Below are 20,148 nucleotides of genomic sequence, written 5' to 3'. Positions count from 1 at the left end.
TTTTTAACCTCATCTCAGGAGTCCTTGTTTCTAATCTTTTCTAGAAATGGTTTACTTTCATGTTGACATAACGCTGAAGAGTTCCCATTTTTCTTAAGCCTTGCTTGAACTACACCGATTGGATCATACTACTAGAGACCCTCATCACCAAAGTTAAAAACTGTCAAAAAATCATGTGCCACATTGAATGATTTTCTCTCAAATGCGAACCCTCCACATGAGAAAGGCAAGGAGGGAAATATGCTCTTCTTTTGCTGACCATGGAAGTGCCTATCTGTGCTCTCCAATTATTGTACATACTCTAATGCAAATACCCTATCTGTCACATGTATTGGAAGTCTGTATGGTTTTACTGTCATCCGTAAAACCTTAACACAGTGAATTCTTCCATGAAGAACCAGTCAGCCAATTCTATTTGACTTCCGAGTTGAATGCAATCTCTACAAGACACAAGCAACCTAGGCATTTGAGTGCTTGTAATTTCATTATATAGTGGTGCCAAAAAGAAGTCTACAAAATGGTTGTAGTTCTTTCTATTATCATGCATCCTTATCTTTGGGGTCCAATCATATATTGGACACTCTGTTCTCTTCCCAGTCTTCTCATCAATCTTATAGCTCACAATTTGAAGCTTGTTGGTCTCGAATATTGCACGATACTTGGATAGGAGGAGATAGCACAAGTAGGATGAGAACCTAAATGTCTTACAGGAACCTTTTTTGATCATTAGTAATTATTTTTGCATGGATTTTACAATGTGCTCAATAAAATTATATCTTACTGGCTGACCTGCACAATGGATATTATAAATCATTTCAAGAAGGCTTGCACCCACTTCCCTATCATTTTCCAATCCTAGGCAAAACAACAACAAGGAAATAGTATCCCCAACCCATGGAACAAAAATGTTAGAATCATAAGGAGGCTTATGATTCTGATCCAACACAATACCAGTACCAATCTTTATTAGAACTTTGATAAATGAATCTCTGTGACTTGGATTGAGACTCTCATAATTCCCTGCTAGCTTTTCAAGGTCAATTTGGACATTTGAGTTTTGAGCTTCAAATCCTAGGTTCAACAAACGAGCAAATTCCCCCTCGTTTATGGATAGAATTTCCTCTTTTGTATTTTTATTGACAATTTGCTTTTTTATCTTCATCATAATTTTCGGCGCAGACCATGACAAAATCAAGGCAAGGGAATACTTTAGGTAACACCATGCTTCCCAATCCAACATCCCACGATGCGATTTTATTTGTTTTTTGTTTTAACATTGGGTTGAAAACAATAAATTTTGCCCTGGATGCATCTGCCGCCTTACTAGACAATGTATATCTAATATCTATGATACGCTTTCACCATGGATAGCAGGGTCATAAATATCATGGTATTCATTAGTGTAACCTGGTGTTTTAACTAGTTCAGTTAGGTGCATTTTGTTTTTCACTTGGCTTCTTGTTGAACTACTACTTCCCATTTTCCCCATCACTATTATTGTTAATAATTCAAAATAATGCTAGATAAAACCTGAAAATGCTAACCCTCAAATTGGACCACAAGATTACCAAAAGCAAAAAAGACGAGATGTAGGTGTTCTAGATTTTACCCATAAATTGGAATTTCTAGTTCACTAGATTGGCACAGACAGTCTTTGTTGCAACTTGCATTCCTCAATCTAGTAGGTATTTCTGAATCTCCCTCAATTTATAGGTTTGTCCAAGAAATGAAAGATGATTATGATTTATGAGTCTCTTATTTTGAAAACTCTGAAAAGTAGAAAAGTAAAACCTAAAGGGCAAAATATCTGGAATCATGTTGTAATTTTATTAATTACTATTAATAACTATTCGATGCCGAAGGACAAAACATTCATTACTTCAGTATAAATTCCAAGGACATTAAGAATCATGTTGTAATTTTATTAATTATAATTAATAACTATTCGATGCCGAAGGACAAAACATTCACTACTTCAGTATAAATTATGAGGATATTAAATGTAATACGTTCAATTTCGGGTGAAGTTCTCCCAAATGTGTTCACTTCCCACATTCGGGCCGAAATCCACCCTAAGCCGTTGATCTTTGCTCATCCAATGGACGAGGGACCAAGGTACCTGTTGTGACTTTACGGGTCCGTTTTTTAAGTCTGTTTAATAATTTTAAACTTCCGCCCGAAAAAGTGCTTTAATGACTTAATTATATTTAATTAAATTTAAAACGTTTCAATTCAAGGCGAAATTCTCCCAAATGTGTTCACTTCCCACATCCGGGCCAAATTCCACCCTAAGTCGTTGATCTTTGCTCATCCAACAGATGATGGTACCTGTTGTCAGTTGTCGTGGGTCCCATGACTTCTACCAGTTTTCAGGCACGTCACTATACTCGTGTCACTTTTTCGGGCAAAGTTCTCAGAAATCTGTTCACTTCCCACATTCGCCCCAAAATCCACCCTAAGCCGTTGATCTTTGTTCATCCGACGGTCGATGGTACCGGTTTTAAGATGTAGTGGGTCCCATGACTTCTGCCATTTTTCTGGCATGTCACCATACTCGTGTCACTTTTTGGGTTTAATTTTTAGTCTATTTAATCATTTTAAACCTCCACCTGAAAAAAAAGCTTTATAGACTTAATTATATTTAATTACATTTAAAATGTCCAATTCTGGGCGAAGTTCTTAGAAAGGTGTTCACTTCCCACATTCGGGCTGAAATCCACCCTAGCCATTGATCTTTGTTCATCCAATGGTCGATGGTACCTATTTTAAGATGTAGTGGGTCCCACGACTTCTGCCATTTTTCTGGCACGTCACCATACTCGTGTCACTTTTCCAATTTGATTTTTAGTCTATTTAATCATTTTAAACCTCCACCCAAAAAAAGCTTTGTAGACTTAATTATATTTAATTAAATTTAAAATGTCCAATTCTGAGCGAAGTTCTCAGAAAGGTGTTCACTTCCCACATTCGGGCTGAAATCCACCCTAGCCGTTGATCTTTGTTCATCCAACAATCGATGGTACCTGTTTTAGGATGAATTGGGTCCCATGACTTCTGCCATTTTTCTGGCATGTCACCATACTCGTATTACTTTTCGGGTCTGTTTTTAAAGTCTATTTAATCATTTTAAAATTTCGCCCGAAAAAGAGATTTATAGTCTATAGACTATAGACTTAATTCTATTTAATTAAATTTAAAATGTTCAATTCCAGGCAATAGTTTGAGATAACTATTAAATATAATGTTAATATTATTTGTAAAAATTTGAAATTCAAAAATAGTATAAAACATGAAACTTAGTTTCTAGAATAAAACAAATAACTAAATAAAAATATAAATTTTGATATACAATTTGAAAGGTAAAAGTTTAATATTAAAAAGAAAACATTCAATATTAAATCTAAAATATTAATTTAAAGTTTAACAAAATTCTTTGAAAATATGTTTATGATATATAATTTTCAAAAATAGATTAAATATATATATATATAATTTCAACATAAATTTAGTGTATTAATTTAAAAAAATGTGCAACTGCAGTCCTCAACCTGCTAAGGCGAGCAAATTTGGAAAGTACAAATGCCAAGGTGGCGATTAATTGTTGTAGAAGGAGTTGTCTACGACATGTCGCATGAATGGAGGAAGGGGAGGATGGCAGGAAATCTTTTTCTAGATCTCATGGCATTAATGTCTTATCGTGCACATTCATTATCCGACCTATAAGACGGAGGCAGATTTTTTTACCTTTTGATTTGCGTACCACTTTTTGCTTTGAAGCAGCTGCAAAACAAATTTGTAGTTCATAGAATCGTACCTTCTGTAAGACATTTTTTGCAGGAAGTGATTTTGAAATTGCAGGTGACCATGGAGGCCAATTTCACACTTAGAATAGACAAGAAGTTGGTGCCCTTTTTGGGAAAAGTATCTGATAAACGAATGCAAGGACTGTTTAGGTTTAAGGAGGAGAAGTTGTGGGCGACAACTCGACTGATGCTTGTGGAGGAGGTGGCACATATCAGTCACCGGTATCAAACTAACATGGAGGTTTACTCTCTGATTATGGCATGGGCCTGTGAATTCGAACCAGAGGTGGAAAAGGTAAAACTCACATTGGTCAAATTCATTGATGGGGAGTTTTTGATTAACCTGGATTCAATCTTGTAGTGGGTGGTGTCGGGAGTTGGCATTTGAATTAAGGAAGGGGACAACCTAGAGGAATTGGTTCCTTTTATTCGTGGCCCAGAGGATGAAATCAAATACCAATGCCGTGAACAAGCCCGAGTGGGGTGGGAAGCGATGAAACTCTTTGTGAAATTAACAAGGGTGGATGAAGTCCTGAAGGCTTTGCATGTGGTGGCAAGCTTGGAGGGCGACCTCGACTTCCGATGCCTAAACTGCATTCCAAAAATGAAAACTGAAGCGGCAAAAGGGAAAGCCAAAACATCGACCTCTGAGGAGGGAAGGGACTAGGAGGAGGTGACCCAGGGAGATAGTGAGATTGAGTGAGCGGCCTATCGACAATGAACTAGTTTTTTTGTCTGCTTGCTGTAAGCTGTGGGCAAATTTTGTATCTTGAAACTTTTGAATTAATAGAATGAAAAAACCTTTACTGATAAACTTTTGTATTTTGAAACTTTTGAAATTTTGTATTCTGAATGACTATATAGTATATATTTATAAAATTATAATCAACCATAATCAATGTACAAATAATTAATGGAACGAATTGAATTTTTTTTTTATAGCATTACATAAAAAAGATCATGGTATTAAATTTATTTCCATTGTTTAACAAATAATTGAAATAACGTAGCTCATATACAAAAAGCATTTGAAAGAAATTAATTAATAAAAATGAAATAGAATTATAGAAAGCATTTTTATATCCATAAGACTGTAAAGAGGCAAAGTGAAACAAATTGGAATTTGAAAAATTATCATTAATATTTATGCTTTTGAAATTTACAATTTTTTTGTCTGAGACTTGAGTCCCCCAAAAACTTAAAAGCCAAAATGAGTGAGCCACTGGCAGCCTGTTAGGGTTCAAGGACATAGGAAAAAAAAACTACAGGGGGGCGGGGCTAGAGCACAGGTAGTGGAATTGTTTACAATTTTGCCCTAAGAATCTGGCCCTCCTTCCATGTAGAACTCTTCGAACAACATAAGCTGAGAGAATTCTTCAATCCACATGTAGTTTGGAAAGTCATCCAGGAGGAACCATTTCCGGAGGAAGTCCCTGCCAATCCGTGCCCATTTTCTGTGATGTGTCAGCTGCTCCGCATTCAGGTTTATGAGAAATGGTTGCCTGGCCACTGGCAGTGTTTGGTCAGGGAGGAGAAGCTTGGATAAATCACTCACCCAAGGGATCTCCACCCCTACTTCTGCAAGAACGATAAGAGTAATGTCATCTCCAAGGAAGTCTTCCTTAAAAACCTTCCTCAACAGCATCAACATATCCACCTTGTCTCCTCCCAGGTCCAGCAGAGACGCTAAGAAGTGAGATGTAAGGTCTGTGTTAACACGATACCTATTTTCATTTTGCAGAAATTCTCTGCCTAGCACCATCCACACAGCCTCATTGGTGAACGACCCAACCTCCTTGCAGACTGATTAGAGGGTTGGGTCTCTAATGGAGCCTAGAAAGGCCCTCTGGTCCTCTGCAAAAATGATTCTCAAGTGGAAGGGAGTGTCCATCTTGAGAAAATAGATTAACAAATTAAACAACCTGAGCAGTGAGCCTATAAACCTAAAATACCACGAGCTTCGACGATTTATCTACCAAATGGCAAAGGCTAATTGAAGATGAAAGAAGCAGAGATCGTATATAAATTGTTGAAGCTCTTGATTGTAATAATTACTTCTTTAATAGTATTAACTGCTATAAAAAATTTTAAATCTTTCGTATCTCTGCGAATCTTTCCCATAAATGCACTATTGTGTGAAAATGGAAATAGTTATGAACCAATACCAAATTGGCAAGTATCACATTGGAAGTCGTGGGGACAGAGTGGATTGCCGTAAGTGAATATATATATATTAAATGAACAAAATTATCGATCGCAATTCGTAACATTTGATACGTGTCTATTGAATCCAATTCCATTCCGAGCACTTTCTGGTGAGCTATGTTCTCTTCAAAAAATTGGGCCGAAATAAAACTTCAGCCATTGATCTACGATCATCGAACGGTTTAAAATCATTGATAGATTATAGGTATGTGTCACCCTTTACGTGTCGAAGAGGCCGCGCTTATTGATACATCGTGCAGAGTCCAGACTCAATGTATTATGTGATGTGATGTACTAATGTGATGTGATGTCTATTAATGGCAATGAATTCATGAAATCGCCAATGAATTATATATTTTAGCATAAATAACAAAATATTCGCCAAAACAAATTAAATAATTTTCAAGCGGTGGATAAAAAATGCCAATACATTTAAATAAGTTTTCCTTCGGAGTAAAATTTTTCGCTCATACAATTATATATTTGTTCCTTTTAACAATAATTATTCGCCTCCCACAATAAATATTTTCCCCATAGAACAAGGTATTATTCGCCAAAAATTTATCGCATTTTCGTACCCTAGAAAAAAAATCGCCAATACAAAATAATTTTTTCCTCATTTTAAAAACAAATTTCGCCATCGATATGAAAATTTCCCCCTGAAAATAATGTCTGATTCGCCAGGATTTTACACAGTTGCCCGAGGGGGGGGGTTTATTAAAGTTATCCTTGATTGCATCAACACATGGAGGACTTGTCCTAAGAGCGTTGCATCATTTATTGAAGGTATATTCATCTATATTCAAGCATTTCAATTTCAGATCTAGTATTGCTCTCAAAAGGCAAGATTTCCATTTTAATTCAAGTTCAAGTTCTATTTTGATTTGGGTTAATTCCAAACTTGGGGCTTGACCTAAGGAAACTCCTATCCACAACACCCTTTCTCTCCTTGTGAGCAGCTATAAGTCACCGATGGAGACATGAAGATCAAGGGACCTTCAACAAGTGAATACAAACATATCCTTAGAATTTAGACCTAGTTTTGGGACTAGGGTGCTTGGGGTGCCCCTATTTGGACTAGGGTTCTTGGGGTGCCCCTATTTGTACTGGGGTGCTTGGGATGCTCCCATCCTCAGGGTTTCCCTCTAGATTTTGCAAGCAGATTTGTCTCAATCTTAGAAAGTAAATTTCTAGAAACTAGCTATAGGGCAAAAGACCAGGGTGTTTTTGGTCTCCTGGTCTCATAGATTTAACGCTGGATCACTGTTATAGGTGCACAATCAAATTTCTTATCCATTTTTGTGACTAATGCATAATATTTGTTGGTTTATCGGTCAATTTTAACATTCTAAGTTCTCATTTACTTCATACCTTGATAATAGTTTAACATTGTCTCAAACGTATTCAAATTTTGAACATTATAAGGAACCAAAATCCCTAAGATCTTATTTGATTCTCTTCAACAAGAGTTAGTTGAATGTTATCACATATTTGTATGGTTTCATGTTCCTAATGTAAGGCCATTGGAAAGTGGGTCTTGGTACTATCTCACCTTGGTCTCATTTTTTATACTTTACATTTTGGTGAACCCGACTCTTCTTACATTTGCATGACTTATGATTTTGATTCTAAATCTTATTTTTGTGTATCATTTGATGCACTTATTCATTAATTATGTATTTTCATTAATCCCATAATTGATTTATTATTTAGACATTAAGTTTTCTTTCATAGCATTAATTTTTTCATTTTATTAGATATTGTAAAGAGACGTGTCTTCATATTGTGATGGTTTCTTAGACCTTCTTATGACCCTTCACCCCTCTCCTCAAGATCCTCCTATCTATAAGAACATTTTGAGGCAAGAGGTTGATCACACTAGTAGCTTTATTAATGCTCTTCCTTCTAGGGATGAAGAATTGATGACTAATGCTTGTCACTCTCCCAAAAATTGGTCCTACCTATGATGACATTTTTGTGCTAGAAGAGACTATCAACACTTCTTTCAAAAATACCCCTCATAGGAATGTTGTTGATCTTTCTCCTAAAATGTATCTTCCTTGTAAGGATACTTTGGTGCTAGAGGATAATCTTAGGCCACAATGGTTTAATATCATTGAAAATCCCCTCTATGAAGATTCCCCTTCAATTCAAACTAAAATCAAGCCCATTCATGGAGAAATGTTTATGGCTGACAATCCTCTTTATGAATCTTTCAATGCTTCCAATGATCTCCCTCCTCAAGGTGAAGAATCCAACCAATATCAAGTTAATACCATTCATGTTCTTGGTGATGAAAAGCCTAAGATTATCGCCAACCTTTGTCAAGATGTTCCTTAACCTCAACAAAAACTAGTGATTATTGTTGAAGGTGGAGTGAGTTACTAACCTGATTACCATGTAGTAGCTCACACATATATCAACAATCCTCCCCCACTCAATATTTCACAACATGTTGGTAAGGTGTATGATCTTTTCAATAAGGCTCATGATACTCTATCTAATATATCTCTTTGCGACTTAATTTAAAACTTTACTTACATACCTTGGGATGATTCAAGAAGCCTTACAGAAGGCAGCTACTTCACCTCCTACTAGATGAAATGAGATAGCAACTATTTTTGACGACATATATGAACCAAAGGGAAAAATTGAGTTCCACCAACATGAGTTACCTTATGTAGAAATTCAAAATCAATGTGATCCCCTTATGACTGATGTCTTTATTAATGACAACTTCATAAAACATACTCTAGTTGATAATGGTTCAACCCTTACTATGTGTAGCATTGACTTTTTGCATAAATTAAAAGTGGATACTTCTCTTACTCAACCTGAATCAATTCCTATTTGTGGCTTTGATAATGTTGGTAAACCATAATTAGGGAAAATTGCCTTGCCTTTTAGGGTAGGTCCCATTATATTACCTTCAACCATCCATGTCATGTCTGATACTCTCTCATATGATCTTCTTCTAGGAAGACCTTGGATTCATGCTATGCAAGTAGTCCCTTCTACTCTTCATCACAAGATCAATTTTATCTATGAAAATGAGGTGTATACTTTATAAGCCAAGAAGAACATACAAATACAAATCTTAATCTTCTTCAATCTCTTTAATATTTTCTCCAATACAAGAAAATACACCATCTCCTACTAAAGATGTTCCTAAAAAGGAACTCTTAGAGAATGATTGGGGATCTTTAGACTTCACACCCTCCTTTCATAGCAAAAACAAAATACTTAAGACTCAAACTTATTATCCTAACACATGTCTAGAAGTTGATTGGGTCTCTTTAAATTACAATCCAATCACACCTAATATTGGGCCGGTAAGACAGTTCAAATAACCGGAAGACAACTAAGAGGGGGGGGGGGTAAATCAGTTGTCACAAGATTACTGGAACCTTAAGCAATTAAAACTTTAATACCAAAATCCAAAAGATCAATACCAGAATGCATAAACCAATTACCGAAATAGCAAATATACCAATTAAGCATAAACAACAATCAAAGAATAAATACCATCCACATGACACTAAGATTTGTATGTGGGAAACCTGGTAAAGGGGAAAACCATGGTAAGAAGCCTACCCATAGTTAGATAATACTTCTGCAGTAAGTATGTGATTACAAATGAGGGGCTTGCACTTGCAGGAAGGCCAATAGCCTAGAGCACACTGCTCATTACAAAAGGAGTCTCTTTGACTACATAAAAATCCAGACTACAATATGGAAGAGAGAATGAACTGCAATGATAGCATCTCCTATGCCTGAGTACAATTTTGGTTAAGCTCAATACTAGAGGACTAAATCCTCTTACATAAACTCAACTCAATCACCAATGATCGACCAAATCCTTTGCATGAGTGATTATTACATTATTCACTCCTATACATCCTTGTTTTTCCCATATATGATTTAAAATGAGATATTACATCATATATATATACAAACCCTCGACCATAAACAACCAAGTCAACCACCAGACAATAAAACAATTACATAAATACAAAACATGTCGGCTTGAGACCAAACAAATAATATCCAACCCATAAGATCACATCCCAGAAACACATCAAGAGGTCCAATCCACACGTTACATTAAGTTGGTCCATAACCTAGATAAATCGAGACCCAATATAGGTCCACACATGCTAAATCAATGATCCCAATCAACCAAGTCTCGAACATGATCACCATCAGCATCCTGAATCACTACTAGAAGCCGCACCAACACCACTTATGCATACCATCAAAGATATTCAACAAAGCTCTGCCCGTGAAACACTCGTCGAAACAACAAACCAAGCTTACTAGCATACAAGATAGCATCTGATCACCAAATCAAAATGAATTGACTGAGCATGAATTTGAGTAGCATGAATAAGCCAATTCCATAGGCCAAAACATACTGGAGCATACCAGATCATCATGATCTAATCCAACCAAAAACCAAACATCCTATCGGGACTAGAAGGATACCGATAAAGTATCCAAAACAACTAGTGTTGACATCAATGACAAAACATCAATACAACACATAATCAGTTCCTCCAAATGGCCAACAATCTCTCCCTTTGGCATTGGTGGCAACACTAGATGTGACAAACATCCAAGTGCCAAGAAATTCCAAACAAATCTCCCACAAAAGAATATAGAAATGAAGTTTTGATCCACACTCTCCTTGTAAATGATATCACAATTAAGTTCTGCAAATTTCTCCCCCTAATGTATATATCCCTTAAGTTTTTCACATGAATATCTCTCCCCCTTTGACATCAATGCCCAAAATCTGACATAAATATCAAAGAAAAAACAAAAACCACTGAATCACAAGGCTAACTACTCCCCTTGAGCAGTAGCATCCCCACATCAATCCAGAATGAATAATATCTCTGATAATGCATATCGGACTAATGCCAAATAGCATCAATCAGTTTTCTGCCGGAGGCACAGAAACCCTTGATCTGTCTTTGAGGTACTCAAATAATTCTTTAGGAAAAGGTTTAGTGAAAATATTTACAATCTGCTCTTTAGTGTTCACATAAACCAGTCTAACCTCATTTTCTTCCACCTTCTCCTTTAAAAAGTTGTACTTGATAGATATGTGCTTTGTCTTAGAGTGAAATATCAGATTCTTTGATATGTCAATAGCAGCAAAGTTATCACAGTGAATAACTATCAGTCCAATGCAATGCACTTTTATATTCTTCAACATTTGCTTCATCCATAAAACTTCTGTATAGTTAGTAGTAGCAACAACATACTCAGCTTCAGTTGTAGATACATAAGTACATGATTATTTCTTGTTGATCCATGAAATAAGTTTCTTTCCAAGAAAGAAAGCTCCAAAAGAAGTACTTTTCTGGTCATCAACATCACCTGCCCAATCTGCATCTGTATATGCACATAAAGTAAAGTCATCATCCTTAGGGTGCCACAAACCATATTCAAATGTACCTTGCAAGTATCTAAAAATCCTTTTCACCGCACTCTCATGATTTTCTCTAGGATCACTTTGATATCTTGATGCAATGCAAACATCATTCATTATATCAGGCCCAGTATGAGTCAAATATAGCAGACCTCCAATCATAGACTTGTATCTTGTAGGATCTAACAGTGCAGATTCATCTTTCCTTGTCAATTTCTCACTTGTAACCATAGGAGTACTTACCAGTTTAGAATCTTCCATACCAAATTTCTTCAACAATTCCCTAGCATACTTAGTTTGATAGATGAAAATACCTTTATCAGTCTGAGTAATTTGTAAACCTAAGAATTTTTTAATTTCCCCAATCATAGACATTTCAAATTCTTTCTCCATATTTTTAGAGAATTACATGCACAACTTATCTTCACCTTCAAAAATGATGTCATCAACAAAAACTTCAATAATCAGTATATCATCATCAGTGACTTTATAATATAGATTACTATCAGCATTACCTTTAGTGAAACCAAGCTTCAAAAGATATTTATCCAACCTTGCATACCAAGCTCTAAGTGCCTGTTTCAATCCATATAAAGTTTTCCTTAACCTACAAACCATGTTTTTATCATCTGAAAGTGAAACACCATCAGGTTGCTCAATATAAACTTCTTCATCAAGATCCCCATTCAGAAAGGCACACTTAACATCCATCTGATAAACCTTGTAGTTTTTTATGTGCAACATAGGCAAGAAATAATCTTATAGCTTCAATCCTAGCTACAGGTGCAAAAGTTTCACCATAATCAAGTCCTTCCTTCTAAGAATATTCTTTACAAACCAATCTAGCTTTATTCCTTACAACTTGTCCATCTTCATTTAATTTATTCCTAAAAACCCATTTAGTTCCAATAACATTCTTATTTTTAGGCCGGGGAACTAAAGTCCATGTATTATTATTTTCTATCTGATCTAATTCTTCTTCCATAGCTTTCATCCAACATTCATCTTTACATTCTTCAATTACTGATACCAGTTCAACTTGAGAAATTAAACATACCTCATTAGTTGCCAATCTTCTTCTTGTCATCACTCCATTGTTCTTATCCCCAATGATCTGATCTTTTGAATGATTCATCCTCACATACCTAGGAGTCTTATGATTCTCTATTCCTCTTCCTATTTCTTTAGTTACTATTGAATATTCTGATACTGTCGGAGTGACTGGTTCAACATTCTATTCTGGTAAAGGTGTTATCAGTTCAGTTATGATCATTTCCACTGTCAGTTCTTGCTCATAAACTCTAATTTGACTTCTATTTAGCTCATCCACCTTGACATTAGCACTCTCCACAATTCTCTTCAACCTCTTGTTATAACATCTATATGCTTTTCTTTCATTAGAATAACCAAGAAATATTCCTTCATCACATCTAGGATCAAATTTGCCAATGATATCATCTCTCCTTATATAACATTTACTACCAAAGATTCTGAAATACTTAACTGTAGGTGTATTGCCAAACCATAATTCATAAGGTGTCTTACCAGTTTCTCCTTTGATATGTACTCTGTTGACTGTATAGACTGTTGTGCTCACTGCTTCTCTGCAGTAGATATGAGGTAGATTATCTTCTATCATCATTGTTCTAGCAGCATCCAAGATAGTTCTGTTCTTTCTATCCACAACTCCATTTTGCTGAGGTGTCCGAGGAGTAGAAAATTGTCTCCTTATGCCATGCTTTTCACAAAAGTTATTAAACTCACCGGATGTGAATTCTCCACCATGATCTGATCTTAAACACTTAATATTCAATCCTGTCTCAATTTCAACTTTATATTTAAAGATTTTAAACTTTTCAAAAGCCTTAGATTTCTCCCTTAGAAAAGTAACCCACGTCATTCTAGAATAATCATCAATGATTAGCATGAAATATTTATCACCTTGAAAACATTTAATTCTAGTAGGGCCACACAAATCAATATGAATAAGATCAAGAACATCATTAAATTTTTCTTGTATACTCTTAAAAGAGGTTCTGACCTGTTTTCCCATTTGACATTCCTTACATACCAAATTATAGGGCTTCACAATCTTAGGTATATCTCTAATTGCCTTAGTTGAACTGATCTTTACCATGCAATCAAAATTCACATGACATCACCTTTTATGCCATAGCCAACTCTCATCAATTTGTGCAATCAAACATTTCTTCTCATCAGAATTCAAATGAAATATATTACCTTTTGTCTGAGTACCGGTTGCAATCTCCAATCCAGATCTATTAATGATTTTGCATTTTCCATCCTTGAATTGTAATTGAAATCTCTTATCCACCAATTGTCCTACACTCAAAATATTATGCCTCAAACCTTCAACATAATAAACATTATCAGTATTGTGCTTACCATCTAATGATATAGTTCCTTTTCCTTTTATCATACATGCTTTGTCATCTCCAAATCTAACCAGACCGCCATCAAATTATTTCAAACATAGAAACTTCCTTTTATCTCCAGTCATATGATGTGAACATCCACTATCAATTACCCATTCATCCTTATCTTCAATTTTAGCAGCAAGTGCCTTCTCTTCAGGTACATTCTCTTCCAATTCTAGAACATCTTCCTTGATAGGTAGGAACACCCATTCTTTTCCATTTCCGGAACCACTAGCAGAGTCTTATGTCGGTTCATCATTAGAATTAGTCACACCTTCCTCCTCTGCAATGTAGCATGATTTATCTATGTTTTTCCTGTACTTATACTTGTTCTGATATCCAGTGTTAGGCTTAAAAGATCTTCTATCTCTTTCTTCAAATCTTGAATTCCTTTCAGGACATCTAGATGCAAAATGACCTATCTTATTACATGCAAAACATATAAAAGGTGTCTTTCCTTCATACTTACTTCTTACCGGTCCTTTAGGCACTCTTCTAGCAAATAGGGCTTCAAGTTGCTCAAATTCATCATCTTCTCTCTTCATATCATCCAATTCATTTACATACAAAGCTTTCCAATCTTGCTTGCCGGTTGATGATGTAGATGCATGAAAAGAAGGTTCAGACTTCACAGCTCCAGAAGGTCTAAATTCTTCAAGCTCAAAAGCAGATAATTTCCCAACCAAGGTATCTCTATTAACAAAAGTATTAGCCATCTTTCTCAATTCATTAATTGCAGTAGCCTTCATCTTATAAGTTGGTGGTAAAGTTCTTATAACTTTAGAAACTATTTCATCTTCACTCAGAGTTCTACCACAACATTGAATTCCCTAACAATTTCATTTACCCTTTCCATGAATGCAATAATCCTTTCATCTTCTTCCATCTTCAAGTTTTCATATCTCATCTGGTAACCATCAAGTTTAGAAATCTTAACAGTAGGGTCACCTTCATTAAGAGTCTCCAACTTGTCCCATATAGCCTTTGTAGATGATTTGTCAGTTAATCCCATTATTTGTTGATCAGAAAGTGCACACAAGAGGGCTTCTCTTGCTCTACAATCATTCTCAAGCTCCTTATCCAAGTTTTCCAGAGGAGGATTGCTAGATGCTAGATTAAAAGGGGTTACTCCATTCTCTGTGATTTCCCAAATTTCCTTGTCGAGACATCTCAGATGAGTCTCCATCAGAATCTTCCATACTCTATAATTTGTTCCATCAATCCTAGGAATATCTTTCTGAAAGATAGCAGCAGATGAACTAGATGAACTTGAATTGTTAGTCACCATAGGATCTTCCTCAAGCGGTTAAGCTTTTGCAAAGAGGACCAGAGCTCTGATACCAATTGTTAGACAGTTCAAATAACCAAAAGAAAACTAAGAGGGGGGGGGGTGAATCACTTGTCACCAGAGTACCAAAACCTTAAGCAATTAAAAAATTAATACCGGAACCCAAAAGATCAATACCGAAATGCATAAACCAGTTACTAAAATGGCAGATATACAAATTAAGCATAAGCAACAATCAGAGAATAAATACCATCCACATGACACCAAGATTTGTATGTGGAAAACCCGGTAAAGGGAAAAACCATTATGGGAAGCCTACCCACAGTCAGATGATACTTCTTTAGTAAGTATGTGATTACAAATGAGGGGCCTACACTTGCAAGAAGGCCAACAACCTAGAGAACACTGCTCATTACAAAAGGAGTCTCACTGACTACATACAAATCCAGACTACAATCCAGAAGAGAGAATGAATTACAATGATAGCATCTCATATGCCTGAGAACAGTTTCGGTTAAGCTCAATACTGGAGGACTAAATCCTCTTACATAAACCCAACTCGATCACCAATGATTGACCAAATCCTCTGCATGAATGATTATTACATTGTTCGCTCCTATACATCCTTGTTTTCCCCATATATGATCTACAATGAGATCTTACATCATATATATACAAACCCTCGACCATAAACAATCAGTTCGACCACCAAATTATAAAACAATTACATAATTACAAAAAATGTCGGCCTAAGACCAAACAAATAATATCCAACCCATAAGACATCCCAGAAACACATCGAGAGGTCCAATCCACACGTTACATTAAGTTGATCCATAGCCTAGATAAATCGTGACCCAATATAGGTCCACACACGAAGCAATGATCCCAATCAACCAAGTCTCGAACATGGTTACCATTAGCATCTTGAATCTCTACTAGAAGTCGTACCAACACCACTTATGCATACCATCAAAGATCTTCAACAAAGATCTGCCTGTGAAACCCTCGTCGGAACAACAAACTAAGCTTGATCACATACAAGATAGCATCCAATTCACCAAATCAAAACCAACTGACTGAACAAGAATCTGAGTAGTATGAGTAAGCCAATTCCATAAGCCAAAACATACTAGAGCATATTGGATCATCATGATCTAATCCAACCAGAAACCAAACATCCTACCGAGAGCAGATGGATACCGATAAAGCATCCATAACAGATAGTGTTGACATCAATGACAAAACATCAATGCAACACAATCAATTCCTCCAAATGGCCAACAAGGCCCTCTCCTCTAGACATTGTAACAACTATATCTCATTCAACACATGAATACAATAAACATTTTTAAGGATGTTCGCAACTTAGTTTTGAAGGTAATGGGAAATCACACTTTTCTAACAAAGATTTAGATTTGCATCCTCTTCTTTTGTCAACATCCCTTCCCTCATCATGTAGTACAACCATGTCTTCTTATTCGAATATTTCATTTCAACAAAATAATATTTTTCATAATATTCTTCAAGTCAACTCGATTAGTCAACCAATGTGAAGAAGAAAATGTAGAATAGACCTTGATAATTCTTCTTTTTGTACATTTAATCGACAACATGGCCATTATATTAATTAATGTTGCTTTTTGCATATTAGAATTCAACAATTAGTTGATGATGAGGTTATTCATGTAACAGATGACAATATGTGGTGCTATCTTTGCTTACTTATTGGGGGATCTTTGTCATTCATGGTGGTACAATTTGGTGTAGGGGCACCTAGCCATGGAGATGTATCATGAAGACAAACCACATTTTTCTTTATTTGATTGTAAGGTCACAAAAGACCATTTGTATCAAAATAATTCATGTTGTAAGGCTTGATGAGCCATTTTGTACTAAGAGACCTAATAGGTCCTAATAGGGTCAACTGTGGTCAAAATGTGAAGAACATCCAAAAAGGTTTGAAATATTTTAATTTAAAAAATTTAATCCATTATAACATGTTAGGGGCGTCCATGAAGGCTAGGGCGAAGTGTAGTGGTAATTTGTCAAAAATTGTAAAAATTGCAAAGTTGCAACATTGCCAAAAAGTGCAACAAAAGTGTAAGAATGCAATCCATTGGTCATGAGGTGGTTAGAGTAGTTAGGAGGATTTGTAAATGGTTTATAAAACCTTTTTTGGTCAAGATCAAGGGGATTGAGCAGTTTGGAGGGGATTTGACAAAGATTATCCATCAAACCCTCAAACTGTCATAAGGTTTTAAGGAATCTGTGATTGTCATAGATCCATGGAGGATCAAATTTGGTGTAATTTTTATATGTATATGTTTTTTAATGATATATTAATGAAATATATTTCATATGAATCCTTTCTTATTCATTTTTGTGGAGTATTTGGCAAGATATGTTTGTTTTTACAAAAATTGTCAAAACCCTGCTGAGGGTTACCCATTTTGAAAAAATACTCATAAATTTTTATTTAACCATTGGATATAGCTATAAATTTTATATAAGCTATATAACTAGGAAATCTAAAGTCTGACAGGAGTGATTGTCTTTATGATTAGTATTTCAAAAGTTATTAATGATTGTTTGTTACAGTTCATGGTGAAAAGCAGACTGATGAAGGCAACAACAGTCCTATTGCAGCGTTTGGTATGGCCACATGAGGAATCATAATTAAGAAAGGACATATGTGTTGGAAAGGTTTCTGAATCCTATTTATAGTTGTTTTTGTCTGACTTAATTTGGTTAAGAATTGAAGAATTTTTTATTGTTTTTGTGAAAACTGGTTTTAAGGATGAAACCCTGAACTGGGGTATTCCATGGCAATAAAGAATTTGTTCTCTTATGTTGTGGTGAATGTTATGATCTAAAATCTTGACTGAAGGTCTTTAGGGATGGAATCTAACCTTTGAAAGTGATTTGAGGTTGATTGGTGGCGTATGGTGGAAGTACTTGATAGACAATCCTTGTGTAAAAATTATGTTGTGTTTGCCTTGTAGAATGGATGAATACCATTTGTATTGTCACTTAATGATCAGATTGTGATTTTTGGAGTTGAGAAGAGTGGTTGATCTTGTTATATTCCTCTTGATTCAAGTTTAAGGTATTGTATTAGTTTTGGGTCAGTAATTCCCTTGAAGGTTTTATGGTTTGTGATAGATGCTCTGCATCACAATTTCAGGTTCAATCATACTTAGGTAGCAACATAATAGTATTGTTATTATTTTTTCCATGAGGGGCAAGAATAACCTTTAAATCATTCCTTATTTCTAAAGGATTCACTTTTCCTTTCTTGAGTTGTATCTTTCATATATTGATGTGCTTTCTTACACAAAATTATCCTTCATGTGAGTACACATGTGTTCCTTGGTTAGGACCTACTGCTCACTTGAAACAAGACATATTTTATGAATAATCCCTCCTTAGTGAATGTGTGCAATCTTTCACTAATAATCCAATTTTTCCTAAAAATTGGGCCAGGTGTGTATTCTTATTCCTCTTCTCCTTCCAAATATGTCATCCTTATTAAGGATCTCCTCATGGAGATAGATATCTTTATGTAAAGATCTCTTCCTTTGTGCATCCATCAAAATGATCCCTTTACACTTATTGCAAGAATATCTCTTTTATAACTATCTTTTCCTTTCTCATAAGAGTTATGCCTCTTTAGCTTGGAGTTACATACATTGTTCCTTATAGGATATCTTCTTGGTGTTGGAGGTAATTATCCTAGTTTCTATCTACCTTAAGATATCAACATAGGGCTATGTTGACATCTTAAAAGGAGGGGGGACATATATGTCGTCTCCTTGTTTCAATTTTGCAGGATTTCCTTATGAAATTTTTTTTTTGTTTGGTTATCCTTATTCGATTTTGTAGGATTTCCTTATGAACATCATGCTTTGTTTGGTTATCCATATTCGATTTTGCAGGATTTCCTTACAAACATCGTGCTTTGTTTGGTTATCCTTATTCAATTTTGTGAGATTTCCTTACGAACATTGTGCTTTGTTTAGTTATCCCTATATGATTTTGTTGGATTTTCTTACGAACATCGTGCTCTGTTTGATTATCCTTACTCAACTTTGTAGGATTTCCTTATGAACATTGTGCTTTATTTGGTTATCCTTATTTGATTTTGCAGGATTTTATTATGAACGTCGTGTTTTGTTTGGTTATCCCTATTCGATTTTGCAAGATTTACTTATGAACATCGTGCTTTGTTTGGTTATTCTTATTCAATGATGTATAATTTCCTTACGAACATTGTGCTTTGTTTGGTTATCCTTGTTCAATTCACACTAAATTTTAGTATGCTTTGACTAGCATAATATAAGTTGTTGGACCTTTCAACTCTCCTTTCCTTTTCATGGATCACTTAGCATAACACAATTTTCTAGCCTATGTAGTCCATGTTCCTTCTCTATCTCCCATGAACCCATAGCATAACACACTTTTCTAGCGTTGGATCATGTTTTCTTCTCCTTTCAATTGGTGCACCTCCTTGTTCTTTCTATAAGTCCACTTGCACTCTTGCAATAACATGTCAAGAATGATATTGGTAGTTGATCCATTTTGATTATCAAGGTTTCTTCAACTAGTTGACTTGGAACTTTATGTTTTATTACTAACGTTGTTTACTTTGTGCATACTTGAAGGTTAATTGCATGGATTAATACATTCCTATGTTTGGGAGCTTGATTATTCCTCAACATTATGCTATCCCTAGCTTGTCTTACTCTCATATTCTCTCTCTCTCTTCATTTCTAGTTTATTGAGAGTATGACCATAAGACATACTCCACTAAAGTGAGGGCTAAATGTAGCATCATAAATTGTACACCTTTATTAGTGTGTCCAATTTTACACTCTACTAGCACTCATTTTAGTATTTCTCATTCCTTTATGAATTATAGGACCTTTATTGTAATTAATTAATATTTAATTCAATATTATGAGTCTTATCCCACTT

Source organism: Cryptomeria japonica, chromosome 9 (genome assembly GCF_030272615.1).
Source record: "Cryptomeria japonica chromosome 9, Sugi_1.0, whole genome shotgun sequence".
NCBI classification, from domain to species: Eukaryota; Viridiplantae; Streptophyta; class Pinopsida; order Cupressales; family Cupressaceae; genus Cryptomeria; species Cryptomeria japonica.
Note: the sequence above shows the minus strand (reverse complement) of the source record.